Genomic DNA, 13,998 nt, shown 5'->3' with positions numbered 1-13,998 from the left:
TAATGCAAAGAGCCTGACAAATAAGATAGACAAGCCGAGAACACAGAAAGGCGCAGGGGCTTGTGATATCATACCTATGACTGAGACTTGGCTGAAAAGTGGGCAGGATTGGCAGCTCAACATTCCTCATTATTCAGATGAGATAGAAAGGGACATAGTGCAAAGTTGTTCAAGGATCCAACTAAAGCTGCGAGAACAGATAGTGTCACGGTAGGATCATCAAATGAAGCCATAAAAGTATTAAGAAATAAATAAAAGGGTAATATGTTGCTGGGTGTGTACTATACACCCTCAAGCGGTCAGCAAGAGGCGGAGGATCAAATATGCAATCAGATTTCGGACAAATATAAAAATAATAAGACAGTAATAGTAAGGGATTTTAACAATCCAAAAATTAACTGGGATAGTTTTAGTATGTGACATAGAGAGGAAACAAAATTCTTAAATTGCTTCAAGGCCAATTTTTTTTTACTCAGTGTGTAGAAAGGCTCCAGTTCTGGACCTAATATTCAGAAGAGAGCTCAGGTAGGTGGAAGATGTATCAGTAGGGGATCATTTTAGAGAAGATAATCATAACTCAGTTAGATTTAGGATAGATATGGAAAGGGATAAGGACAGGCAGGAATAAATGTTCCAAACCAAGGAAAGGCTAATTTTACTAAGATAGGATATGATTTTGCCCATGGGACTGGGAGCAGCTATTTACAGACCTACTGTATCAGAACAGCAGGAAGTTTTCAAGGAGAAAATAGCAAAAGTACAGGGCAAATACTATTCCATTAGATAAAGGATGGGACCAAGATGAGAGAACTCTGTATTCCAGGGGACATAGAAGTGAGGATTACAAAAAAACGAGAAGCTTATGGCAGAGGTACAGGGGAAACCTTAAGAAAAATAGGAGAGTTAAGACAGTGCATGAGAAAATATTTGTGCATAGAATAACGGAAAATGCAAAGGGTTTTTTTTAAATATATAAGGAGCATGACAATAATTAGGGAACAAGTAGTGCCCTTTGGGGAGCATAGAGTTAATCTTGATTGGAAAGACCTGGGTGCAGTCCTCAATGAATACATTGGTCTTAACAGTGGAAAAGGATGGTGCAGGAATAGATATCAAGGTAGAGAACTGTGAAATATTAGAAGAAACTAACAGACAATAAAGTGGTCAGAGATAATGGTAACTGCAGATGCTGGAGAATCCGAGATAACAAAGTATGGGGCTGGATGAACACAGTAGGCCAAGCAGCATCTCAGGAGCACAAAAGCTGAAGTTTCGGGCCTAGACCCTTCATCAGAGAGGGGGATGGGGTGAGGGTTCTGGAATAAATAGGGAGGGAGGGTGAGGCGGACCGAAAATGGATAGAGGAGAAGGTAGGTGGAGAGGAGAGTATAGGTGGGAAGGTAGGGAGGGAATAGGTCAGTCCAGTGAGGACGGAATGGTCAAGGAGGTGGGGTGAGGTAAGTAGGTAGGAATTGGAGGTGCGGCTTGAGGTGGGAGGAGGGGATAGGTGACAGGAAGAACAGGTTAGGGAGGCGGGGACGAGCTGGGCTGGTTTTGGGATGCAGTGGGGGAAGGGGAGATTTTAAAGCTTGTGAAGTCCACATTGATACCATTGGGCTGCAGGGTTCCCAAGTGGAATATGAGTTGCTGTTCCTGCAACCTTTGGGTGGCCTCATTATGGCACTGCAGGAGGCCCATGATGGACATGCCGTCTAAGGAATGGGAGAGGGAGTTAAAATGGTTCACGACTGGGAGGTGCAGATGTTTATTGCCAACCGAGCGGAGGTGTTCTGCAAAGCGATCCCCAAGCCTCCACTTGGTTTCCCCAATGCAGAGTTAATGGTGGGTTTTTATTAATCAATATAGTATTAATAGTAAATTAATTGATAAATTTGCAGGTCCGAATGAGATGTATCACAGGCTTTTGAGGGAAGTTTGGGAGGACATATCAGAGTTTCTGGCATTAACATTCAAATCCTCTCTTGCCAAAAGTGAGGTGCCAAAGAGTGGAGAACTGCTAATATCATTAAAAACAGAGGAAGGGATAACCCATGAAATTACAGGCCGGTCTAATTTCAGTGGTGGGGAAGTCATTAGAAAGAATTCTGAGGGACAGAATACATCTCCACTAGGACAGTCAGGGACTAATCAGGGATAGTCAGCACAGATTTGTTAAGGGATAATAGCGGTTGACAAATTTGAACAAATTTTTTGAGGTGGAAATGTTGAAGATGGCTATGCATTTGATGTGGTCTCCATGAACTGTAGCAATCTTTTATTAAAGCCAAAAGACCGTCAAGAAAGTGAAGCTCATGGGTTCCAAGATAAAGTGGCACATTGCATTTAAACTGGCTGACAGACAAGGAGCAATGTGTGATGTTAGAAGGATGGTCCATGAATGGAACTCTGTTTCCAGTGGGGTTGTGCAAGGCTCGGATTTGGGCCCTTGTTGATTTCAGCGTACATTAATAATTTGGACTTAAATGTAGGGGGAATGATAAGAAGTTGCGGAAGACAGAAAATTTGGTAGGATGGCAAATACTGAGAAAGATGGCTCAACGCCACCTCCTCAAGGGCAACTAGGAATGGACAGTAAATGCTGACCCAGCCAGTGATGCCCACATCCCATAACTGAATAAAGAAAAAGGAATTGTAAACTGTAGGAGAACTTCAATGGACTGGTCAAGTGGATAGAACAGCGGCAAATGGAATTCAACTCAGAGAAATGTGAGTTAATGAACTCAGGGATAGTTAACAAGGTAAGATCAGAGGGACCATGCTGTGCATGTCCATAGATCCTCGAAGACAGCAGGGTAGGTAGATAAGGTAGTTAAGAAGGCCTATGGGATACTTGCCATATAGCCGAGGTAGAGAATACAAGAGCAAGGAGGTAGTATTGGAAACTATCTAAAACATTGGTTAGGCCATAACTGGAGTACTACGTGGAGTTCTGGTCACCACTTTAGTGAAGTCACATCCTTGGGTGCAGTGGAGATTTACCAGGATGCTGCCTCGGCTGGAGGGTCTGAGCTGTGAGGTAAGATTTGCATTACTTACCTTGTAGCAGTGAAAGTTAAGAGGAAATCTGTAAGAGGTGCATTAAGATTATGAGGAGCATAGATGGAGCAGATATGATTGCACTTCTCCCATTTGTAGAGAGGCCAATGACTATTAGGTGTAGATTGAAAGTGAGAAGTAGAAGGCTAAGAGGAAAGATGAGGAGAACTGTTTTCACTGAGAAGGTAGCAGGAGCCTGGAACTCACTGAACATACCATTTAAGTAGTATTTAGATATTCACTTGCGTTGCCATAGCCTCCAGGGCAATGGGCCAAAAGCTGGAAAAGGAGATTAGTGTAATCAGATCTTTGTTGGCCAGCTTAAATCAACAATGAAGGTATTCTCGCATAAAGGGTATTATAGAGTTTACAGACCAGGCAACTGAAGAGACAACTGCCAATATTGGAGTGATTAAAATTAGAGATCACTCAAGAGGACAGAACAGTAGCAGTGCAGATATCTCTTGTGGTTGAAGTGAAGAGATGTAGAAGATGAGACCATATCAGCATTTGAAATCAAGAGTGAGAATTTCAAAATCTTGGCAGTGTCTAACTTGAAGTCAAATTGGACCAGCTATCAAATGGGTAATGGGTGAACATAACTTAGTCAAAGTAGGAAACAGAAAGGACAGACGTGGATGATCTTAAGTTTACATCAAATCAAATGTGACTTGATGTTTTTGAGTAATAGAGTAAAGAGGCGAGAAAGGCATGGGTGAAGGTTTTCACAGCTTAATGCTGCATAATGTTACAGAAATAGAAATAGCGGTTTTAGTTATGATAGAACATACAGTTGCAAGATGACCTCAGGGTCAAAATTGGCATAAACGTGCTAACAGTCTGAAGAAGTGATGGCCTAGTGGTATTATCACTAGACTATTAATCCAGAGATCTGTTCCTCCGGCATCTCATTTTCTGCCTGGTGACCTTGCAACCGTCAGGACTCAATATTGAGCTCAACAATCTTACAGCCTGATCACCTCCTTCCAACTCTTTCACCCACCTCCGCACCCCAAGTCTGGTCATGACATAGGTTGATTTCAGCACAGCCAACCCATTTTCACCCACTTATAGTGCCCATTAAAACCTATCCAGCATTTCTTCTTCCTTGGCTTACCATTAACTATCCCTTTGTTCCTCTCTTTCTTTCTACCTCTCTCTCTCTGAGCTCCATCGCCACTATCTGCTCACTCCTTTTACTTTCTACCCCATTTCATCAAGATAAATATCACGTTATCCCAGATGCTATCAGTTCTGAAGAGTCGTTGAACTCAAAATGTTAACTTCTTTGTCTCTCCACAGATGTTGCCAGACCTGTTAAGTTTCTCCAGCAATATCTGTTTTTGTTTCAGATCTCCAGCATCAGTAGATGTTTGTTTTATATTAATCCAGAAATTAATCCAGAAACCTAGGTAATGTTCTGGGCACCTGGGTTTGAATCCCATGATGGCAGATGGAATTCGAATTCAATAAAACAATTTGGAATCAAGAGTATATGCAGACCATGAAACAGTTGTCAATTGCCAGGAGTAGCCTATCTTGAAATAACTCCACTGAGGCCAGTATTCTGTCACCAAGTCACCCCTTATTTACACATGCATGGTACTTGATACTGGTCCAGTTTCCTCAGAGCCAGCTTTCAGAGTGAACAGAACCTCTGACACTCCTATTTATATCTGTCAGCCAGAGCTCCCTGATTGGACCTGATTAACAACCTCAATGGGGGAACTCATGTTTTGCCAGCTCCACCTGGCTGATCTCATTACAATCACTACAGCTCTCCTCTCTAAGTCAGGGGACCTAGGCCTGTTCTTTCTCCTGTTACCTGTCCTGGGGAATTTTCACACCAAGAGTGGCTGCTCAGACTCAGTCTCAGATACAAGTGCCATGGCCATAGCTCACCTCTTGTGTCTGGAGCTTCTTGGAAGAAATCCATCCTCTTCTTCAGATGGTAAAGGCATTGAGGCTGCAACATCTGCCAGGTCCATCTCAGACTCTGAGCTTTTTTCGACGCTAGATGAAGGGGGAGAACACATGGGTTCTGACAGCCCTTCTGGCTGCTCTGAGGGGCCAGGGATGTTTTGCTACTGCCCGGTTTGTGAGTTTGCAGCTTTCATGTCATCCATGTGTTGTTCGGGACCGCCTTACCTACCTGAACTTTGTAAGTCTGGGGACCTGACCTTGTATGGGTCACGCCTCTTACCCATGCTGGACCATTTCCATGATTTTGGCATCAAGCTTCATCCCCTGAAGTAAACTGCCTCTCTTGCTCTAGGCAGTCTTTTGTCCAGCATTGGCCTTCCTGATGCTGTTTCACACTTGCCCCCACGTCAAGGAAGGTCAGATTTAACCTGGTGTGGAGCCTTCTCCACATTAGCAATTCTGCTGGAGCAGTCCCTGAAGTTGCACAAGGCTTGGTTCTATAATCAAATAGGAACTGGGAGAGTATGGTTTTGAGTGAAGCCGTAGGCTGTTTCTTTAAGCCTGCCTTTAAAGTTTGGACTGCTCTTTCCACTAGGTCTTGGATGATGGATCGTACGGAGCTGGATAACATTCTATACTCAAATTTCCTGCTGGTAAATGACGGCCCATTGTCTATGACATAATGTTTCAAGTCTTCATAACTCATTGTAGCAAGGAAAATGTTGATATATACGTTGAAGATGGGTTGGAGGTAGGGGGAAGGTATAAACAATAGATGGGGATGGAGATGGAGCCCAGAGAGAAAGAGAAAAACAGTTGGGCAGACAAAGGAATGGGTAAAGATCAGCCTGATAGAATGAACAGCTGCTAGTTGGGACCACTAGTAGCTGCTTGTGGTAGCATCCCATGTAATGACAAGCGTGGTGTGTGAGAATTGGGGTAAAGTCATGGAAGAAGGTGCTTGAAATAACTCCACAGGTGCCAGCATCCTGTCACCAAGCCACCTTTTATTTACACATGCATAGTACATGACACTGACCCAGCTAGCTCAGAGCGAACTGTTAGAATGAACAGAACCTCTGACCCCCTTGTTTGTACCTGTCAGGCAGGGCTCCCTGATTAGGCCAGCTTAACAGCCCTAATCAGGGAACTCATATTCTATGACGCAAACCTTGTTACAATCACTACAGTTTGGTTCTTTAATGTTCTTTAGGGAAAGAAATCTGCTGTCCTTACCTGGTCTGGCCTACAAGTGACTCCAGACCCATAGAAACGTGATTGATACTTAACTGCCCTACAGGCAATAGGGTTGGCAATAAATGCTGTCCCAGCCAGTGACACACATCCTGTGAATGAATTAAAAAAATCTATTCAGCTTCAGCCAGGAAGGGGAAATGGGCTCAGTGGCTAGAGACCACTGTTCGTAGCTGGGACTAAACATAACGGTTTTACTAATAATTAGATGGAGACATTTTTTGCTCAGTCAGTAATTGATATTTGATAAGCATTTTGAGATAATGGATGGCTGAAGAGAGTTGGGGGCGGACAGTTGAACTGGGTGTCACCAGTCTACATATTACTATATTTTTTGGATTGTGTCATCAATGAGAAGAAATAGTTTTGGGTATCTGTGGAATTAGGAAAACTGCATTTATTTTCAATTCTTCTCCTACAAACTAGGAGATTCATAAAGACTTTGGTTTACAAAATTATATTTCTTCATCAACTACCAATGAAGCAGAAATTCCTCATACAGTTTTAACAAAGATAGATATTCCATTATCAATCAGAATACAATGCATTTGGCTAGGGATCAGTCAAGACTCTTGAATTCAATGCACACTTTTGCCTGCAAGGTCTGGCTAGATAGAAGTAGTGCCAAATGAAATCAAGATATTTCAGTATCAGTTACACGATAGCAGGGAGGTGGGAGCGGATTGATTCCCCAACCGCGACACGTAAGCAATGTTTTAATCATTTGTTCATCTGTGTTTTGATGGCTGGGCCTCCACTAATTGCCAATCTATAATTACCATCTTGAAAGTCCTTGGAATAAGGTGCTATTAGGAAAGGAGTTCCAGGATTTTGGCCCAGTGTCACTGAAGGAACAGCCATACATTCCCACGTCAGTTTGATGTGGAGCTTGAAGGGGAACTTGCAGAGGGTAGTGTTCCCATTTCTCTGTAGCCTTTGTCCTTCTAGATGACAGAGAGTGCGGGTTTAGGAGGTGCTGTCGAAGGAGCCTTGGTGAATTTCTGCTGTGTATCTTGTAGATGCATAGAACTTTGCAGCAAATACTCAAGATGGTGGCAGAGTGGGGTTCCTACTTGTCCACTCTGTCCTTTTCTCTTCTTTGTTTTGCTCTTTTCGTGTTTTCTTTTACTGTTTCTTCTGTGTATTTCTCTCTACTTACTCAGATGGACTCGACAGACTCCCAGCCTTGTGGAGGCCCAGCGCTGACTCCCAGCATTGTGGAGGCCCAGCACTGACTGTCTGCCTTGTGGAGGCCCTGCATAGACTCCTGACCTTGAGGAATCTTTGATGTGGAGATGCTGGTATTGGACTATGGTGGAGAAAGTCAAAAATCACACAACACCAGGTTATAGTCCAAGATAACAAAGTGTGGGGCTGCATGAACACAGCAGGCCAAGCAGCATCTCAGGAGCACAAAAGCTGACGTTTCGGGCCTAGACCCTTCATCAGAGAGGGGGATGGGGAGAGGGTTCTGGAATAAATAGGGAGAGAGGGGGAGGCGGACTGAAGATGGATAGAGGAGAAGATAGGTGGAGAGGAGAGTATAGGTGGGGAAGTGGGGAGGGGATAGGTCAGTCCGGGGAGGATCCACAGGCCAAGGGGTGGGATGCGGTTAGTAGGTGGGAAATGGAGGTGCGGCTTGAGGTGGGAGGAGGGGATAGGTGAGAGGAAGAACAAGTTAGGGAGGAGGGGACGAGCTGGGCTGGTTTTGGGATGCAGTGGGGGAAGGAGAGATTTTGAAGCTTGTGAAACCCACATTGATACCATTGGGCTGCAGGGTTCCCAAGCGGAATATGAGTTACTGTTCCTGCAACACTCGGGTGGCATCATTGTGGCACTGCAGGAGGCGCATGACAGACATGTCATCTGAGGAATGGGAGGGGGAGTTGAAATGGTTCGCGACTGGGAGGTGCAGTTGTTTAGTGCGAACCAAGTGTGGGTGTTCTGCAAAGCGGTCCCCAAGCCTCCACTTGGTTTCCCCAATGTAGAGGAAGCCACAACGGGTACAGTGGATACAGTATACCACATTGGCAGATGCGCAGGTGAACATCTGCTTAATATGGAAAGTCATCTTGGGGCCTGGGATGGGGGTGAGGGAGGAGGTGTGGGGGCAAGTGTAGCACTTCCTGCAGTTGCAGGGGAAGGTGCCGGGTGTGGTGGGGTTGGAGGGGAGTGTGGAGCGGACAAAGGAGTCGCGGAGAGAGTGGCGTCTCCGGAAGGCAGACAAGGGTGGGGAGGGGAAAATGTCTTTGGTGGTGGGGTCGGATTGTAGATGGCGAAAGTGTCGGAGGATGATGCGTTGTATCCAGAGATTGGTAGGGTGGTATGTGACGACGAGGGGGTTTCTCTTTTGGTGGTTATTGCGGGGACAGGGTGTGAGGGATGAGGTGCGGGAAATGCGGGAGACACGGTTGAAGGCGTTCTCGACCACCGCGGTGGGGGGAAGGTGAGGTCCTTGAAGAACGAGGACATCTGGGATGTGCGGGAGTGAAATGCCTCATCCTGGGAGCAGATGAGGCAGAGGAGAAGGAATTGGGAGTAGGGGATGGAATTTTTGCAGGAAGGTGGGTGGGAGGAGGTGTATTCCAGGTAACTGTGGGAGTCGGTGGGCTTCCAACAGGCTTATTTGAAATCACAAGCTTTCAAGGCGCAGCCGCTTCATCAGGTGCAGTGAGAGAACAGACATGGAGTTTATAGACAGAGACATGAAGGGCAGAGGGATCAAAGGCTCATAGAACTAGTGCGAGTGGAGGGAACTCACCTAAAATGGCTGAGTGACTGCCACCGCGCCTTCGCGCATTCCTGCATTCTAGAAATTGCAGCAGTAGGATATGGAGAACTTGGTTAAAAAGAAGACAAAAGTTTTGAGTAATTAAAATGCATAATCTGGAATCTGTTTGAAGTCACTGCCCTGAGATAATTAAAGTTTTCATCAGTGTCTGCCTAACTTTCCCAATTTCAAACAGGCAGAGCAATAGGAATGTACAAAAGGTGACATCTCCTGTCAGGCATGAATTCTAGATATGAAACCTTGTTCAGAACCTGTTTCGGAGTTTTAATCTGGAATCCGAAACGTCAGCTTTTGTGCTCCTGAGATGCTGCTTGGCCTGCTGTGTTCATCCAGTTTCACACTTTGTTATCTTGGGTTCTCCAGCATCTGCAGTTCCCATTATCACTTAACCTGGAATCAGGCTGGTTTTATTCCAAAGGCAGGAATCTATCAAATGCCGCAATGACTGACTCTGACTACAAATTGTGTAGTTCTTGAATAAAATCAACAAACATCTTGGATGAAATGATTCACTCCATGTGTGTGTGTGTGTGTGTGTGTGTGAGAGAGAGTATGTGTGTGTGTGTGCGTGCGTATGTATGTGTGTGTGTGTATGTGTGTGTGTGTGAGTGAGAGTATGTGTGTGTGTGTGTGTGAGAGAGAGAGAGAGAATGTGTGTGTGTGTGCGTGCGTGCGTGTGTGTGTGACTGTGTGTGTTGATAGTGGCGGATACAGCAATGGTAATGTCATTGAACATCAAGGGCGATGGTTAGATTCCCTTCTGTGGAAGATGGTTATTTCCTGGTGTGTGTGTGGTGCAATTGTGTGGTACACAGAGGCCATGAAAATAAAGAGACAAAGATCCAAAAAAAAATGAAGATCTAATATATTTCCTGCATTCTTGCTTGCTCAGTTTCTTTAAAAGGTGGAATGCTGTAGAAGTTAGTACTGTTGATCATTGTAACCATGGCCATTCAGGGGTGATGTCACTGACAGTGAAAATCTGGAAAACTCTATATAAATAAATTGGTAAGAGTATTAAGGGATAATAAACAAGTCAGATGGATAAGAGCCAGATATAGATCGGTGATGATCTAATAATGGAACAGGCTTGAAGGACTGATTGGCCAACACCGGTTCCATGTTATTATGATGGCTTTAGAACTAGGTTTTAGGATTGAGAATTAACAGGTAAAACAAGTAAACATTTTTTAAGGTGCCCGAGTTCTCTGGAAATTTCCAGAATGAGTTCAAGCATGCGCACCAGGGAGAACGAGAATTGAGCTACCCAACTGTAATACGACAAGCTGGCTTGTTCCACTCCAAACCAACACAGAGATGTATACACTCAACAGTATGTTTGTTATGTATAAACAATCCAAAACTGTGGAGCCAGGACATTTCTTGAACCTTATTGCCACAGAGGTACTGTGAGTCACGAACTTAGTGCAGAAATGTCCTATTGCAGAGACCTAGCCTGGAAAGTGCAGAAAAGGTGGTATTCCCGATTCCGAGGACAGCTGGTGTATGGTAAGATCTTCTAAATCTTTTAAATAAGCACACGTGGATTCTTGCAGATAGTATTCAACATCAGACTGTTATTTGAGAAGAACTGTAAAGTTGAACTTTATTTCTTCATTTTTCTCCTTTTATATCCCATATTTTGGTTTATTTTTCTGTGTTTTAAGATGACGCCAAAGAGTAGCTACACCATACAACACTTTCCACTGTGTTTTTTTAACAAAATACATGTGCCAATAAATAAATAAAATCAAGTTGGAGGACAGCTTTGAATGGGTTTGAAAACCTGTCAATGTTTAATAATGCATCATCTTGATTTGTTTGTATGGCCCTAGGGGTAGGTCAGACACTAAGCATACACCTGCAATTGGTAATCTAATTATAATCAAAATTATTTATGCTAAGTCATTTATTGCATACTTATTAGCTGCTAATTTTATATTGCACAAAACATATAATTTGTGCTAAAATGTTGAAGATATTAAATAGTCTTAAACTATAGCACAGGACCAGGCTCTTCAACCCATCATATCTGCACCGACAATGATGCTATTCTAAACTAATCTCATCTGCCTGCACTTAGCCCTATGCCACTATTCCCTGCCTGTTCATGAGTCTGTCTGATTGCCTTACAAATTTAGCTATCATATCTGCTTCCACCATCTCCACTGGCAGTGCATTTCTGGCACCTCCCACCATCTGCATAAAAATCTTCTTTATGTACATGAACCTTTCGAATTCTTGTCTTGTATCCTGGACAGGCATTTAGGCATTTGTCAAAATCAGACAAACTAGCTGCTAGGCTCAGCTGTACAATTGGTCATGCACAGATTTTCCGCTTGAGAAGCCTACAGCCTTCTGGACTTGATATCAAGTTAGAGTTTAGAGTTCAAGCAGCTTTCACCATGTTTTTCCCTACCACCACACACCAGGCCTTGTCATCACATGGGCTACTATCACACATGGCCCATTGTCAGATACTAGTAGTCCCCATGAGCAGCTATTCACTCACCTGACAAAGGGGCTGCACTGCGAATGCTTGTGATTTCAAATAAACCTGTTGGACTATCACCTGAGATAACAAGGTGTAGAGCTGGATGAACACAGCAGGCTAGGCAGCATCAGAGGAGCAGGAAGGCTGATGTTTCGGGCCTAAACCCTTCTTCAGAAATTCTTCTGGGCTATAATCTGGCAGCTTTTGATTTTGGATCTTGTTCCCCAAAGCCGACCTTTAACCACTCCTTTGTTTGTCCAACTGTTTTTTTCTGTCATTGAACTCTATTTTCACCTATTGTTTACTCTGCCCCTCCCCCGACCCTGTATAAAAACCATATGTTTCCTAGCTACTATCATTTTTGGAGAAGATCACTGGACCAGAAACATTAACTCTGATTTCTCTCCATAGATGCTCCAAACCTGTTCAGATTTTCTAGCAATTTTTGCCTTTGTTTCAGATTTTACCTGCCCATCTACATTGTTTGTCATTATACAAACCACCTACTTCTGGTTAGGAACCAGGCAGCAACTGTCTATGTTCATTGATGTATCTTTTGTTTAGTTTGGACCAGATTATGCTGAAGTACTTAAACATATATGCACCAAATCTCACAATAAGAGAAGGAACTCCCCCTCTACAGGCCTGCTCCGGATTGCAAGCTCTAGCCATTTAAACTTTCAGGTTGCATTTGTGCAGAGCAAGGAATGTGAGGAGCATATTCTTGTGAACTCTTCTCTATATTCTTGCAAAGTTTACTTTTATGATGAGTTTCAGAATTGTTGCAATACAGCAGGAGACCACTTGGCCCATTGTGTCTGCACCAACTGTCTGAGCATTTTGACATGTGCCGCACTCTTGCTTTTTCCCTATAACCCTATACATTGTTTCCATTTAAATAACCATCCAATGTCCTCTTGAATGCTTCACTGTACCTGCCTCCACAATATTTCCAGGCAAGGCATTCCAAACCCTGACAGCTCACTGTGTGAATACATTTTTCTCGTATCATGTTTGCTTCTTTTCCTTCCTGAAGTGTGGTACCCAACGTTGTACACAAGACTCCAGCTGAAGTCTAACAAGTATCTTGTAAAATTTCATCATAACCTCCATGCTCTCATACTCTATGATCCAATTTATGAAACCTTGAATACTGTATGCTTTATTAACAGCTCTCACCACCTATTCTGCCACCTTTAAAGGCATATGCACATATACACACAGGTATTTCTGCTCCTGCGCATTCTTTAGAATGGCATCCTTTGTTTTATACTGTTTGTCCACATTTTTTGTACAACAACGTATCATCACACACTTCTCCAAACTGCACCTCATTTGCCATCCATCCAGCCATTCCAATAACTTGTCAATGGGTTGTGCCAATCAACTGCTTGAACACTCATGATGCTTGGATGACTCTTGTTCCCTCACATAGAAACAAAAAACAAAGAACTAAGAATAGTACCGCACAGGGACAGGCCCTTCAGCCCACCAAGCCTGCACCAACACATTACATCATTCTAAACTAAAAATGTTTTGCCTCCACCCGGTCTGTTTCCCTCTTCCCTGTCTATTCATGTATCTGCCAAGATATCTCTTAAACGTTGCTATTGTATCTGCTTCCACCATCACTTCTGGCAGCACATTACACTTGCCCTCTTTTACCTTAAACCTACTTCCCCGAGTAATTGACATTTCTACCCTGTGCATAATTTTGTAAAGTTCTATCAGGTCACCCCTCAGCCTTCAATGTTTGAGTGAAAACAAACCAAATTTGTCCAAATTCTCATCATAGCTACTACACTCCAAACCAGGCAACACCCTAGTAAACCGTTTCTATACGTTCCCCAGTGCCTCCACATTCTTTTGGAACTGTGATGCCCAGACCTGTAATCAATATTCCAAGTGTGTCCTAACTAAAGTTCTCTACAGCTGCAACATGACTTGTCAACTTTTATACTCAATGCCCCGATCGATGAAGGCAAGCATGCCATATGTCTTCTTGACCACCTTACTCACTTGTGTTGCCACTTTCGGGAAACCGTGGATCTGTCCGCCTAGATCCCTCTGTATTTATGCTTCTCAGGGTTCTGCCATTTACTGTACACTTCCTTCTTGAATTAGACCTTCTAAAATGCATCACCTCACATTTGTCCTGATTAAATTTCATCTACAATTTCCCCGCCCAAATCTCCAGCATATCGATACCCTGATGTATCCTCTGACAATCTTTCTCATTATCTGCAGCTCTCCTAATCTTTGTGTTGTCTGCAAATACCAACTACATACACTCTCCTCCAAATCATTTACTCATTGTACAAACAACACAGGTACCAAATCCAGTCCCTGCAGAACAGCACTGGTCTTCAGTCAGAAAAATACCCTTCCACTGATACTCTCTGTCTTCTATGACTCAGCCAGTTCTGTAACCATCTCTGTTGAAGGGTCTAGGCCCGAAACGTCAGCTTTCGTGCTACTG

Source organism: Stegostoma tigrinum, chromosome 3 (assembly GCF_030684315.1).
Source record: "Stegostoma tigrinum isolate sSteTig4 chromosome 3, sSteTig4.hap1, whole genome shotgun sequence".
NCBI classification, from domain to species: Eukaryota; Metazoa; Chordata; class Chondrichthyes; order Orectolobiformes; family Stegostomatidae; genus Stegostoma; species Stegostoma tigrinum.
Note: the sequence above shows the minus strand (reverse complement) of the source record.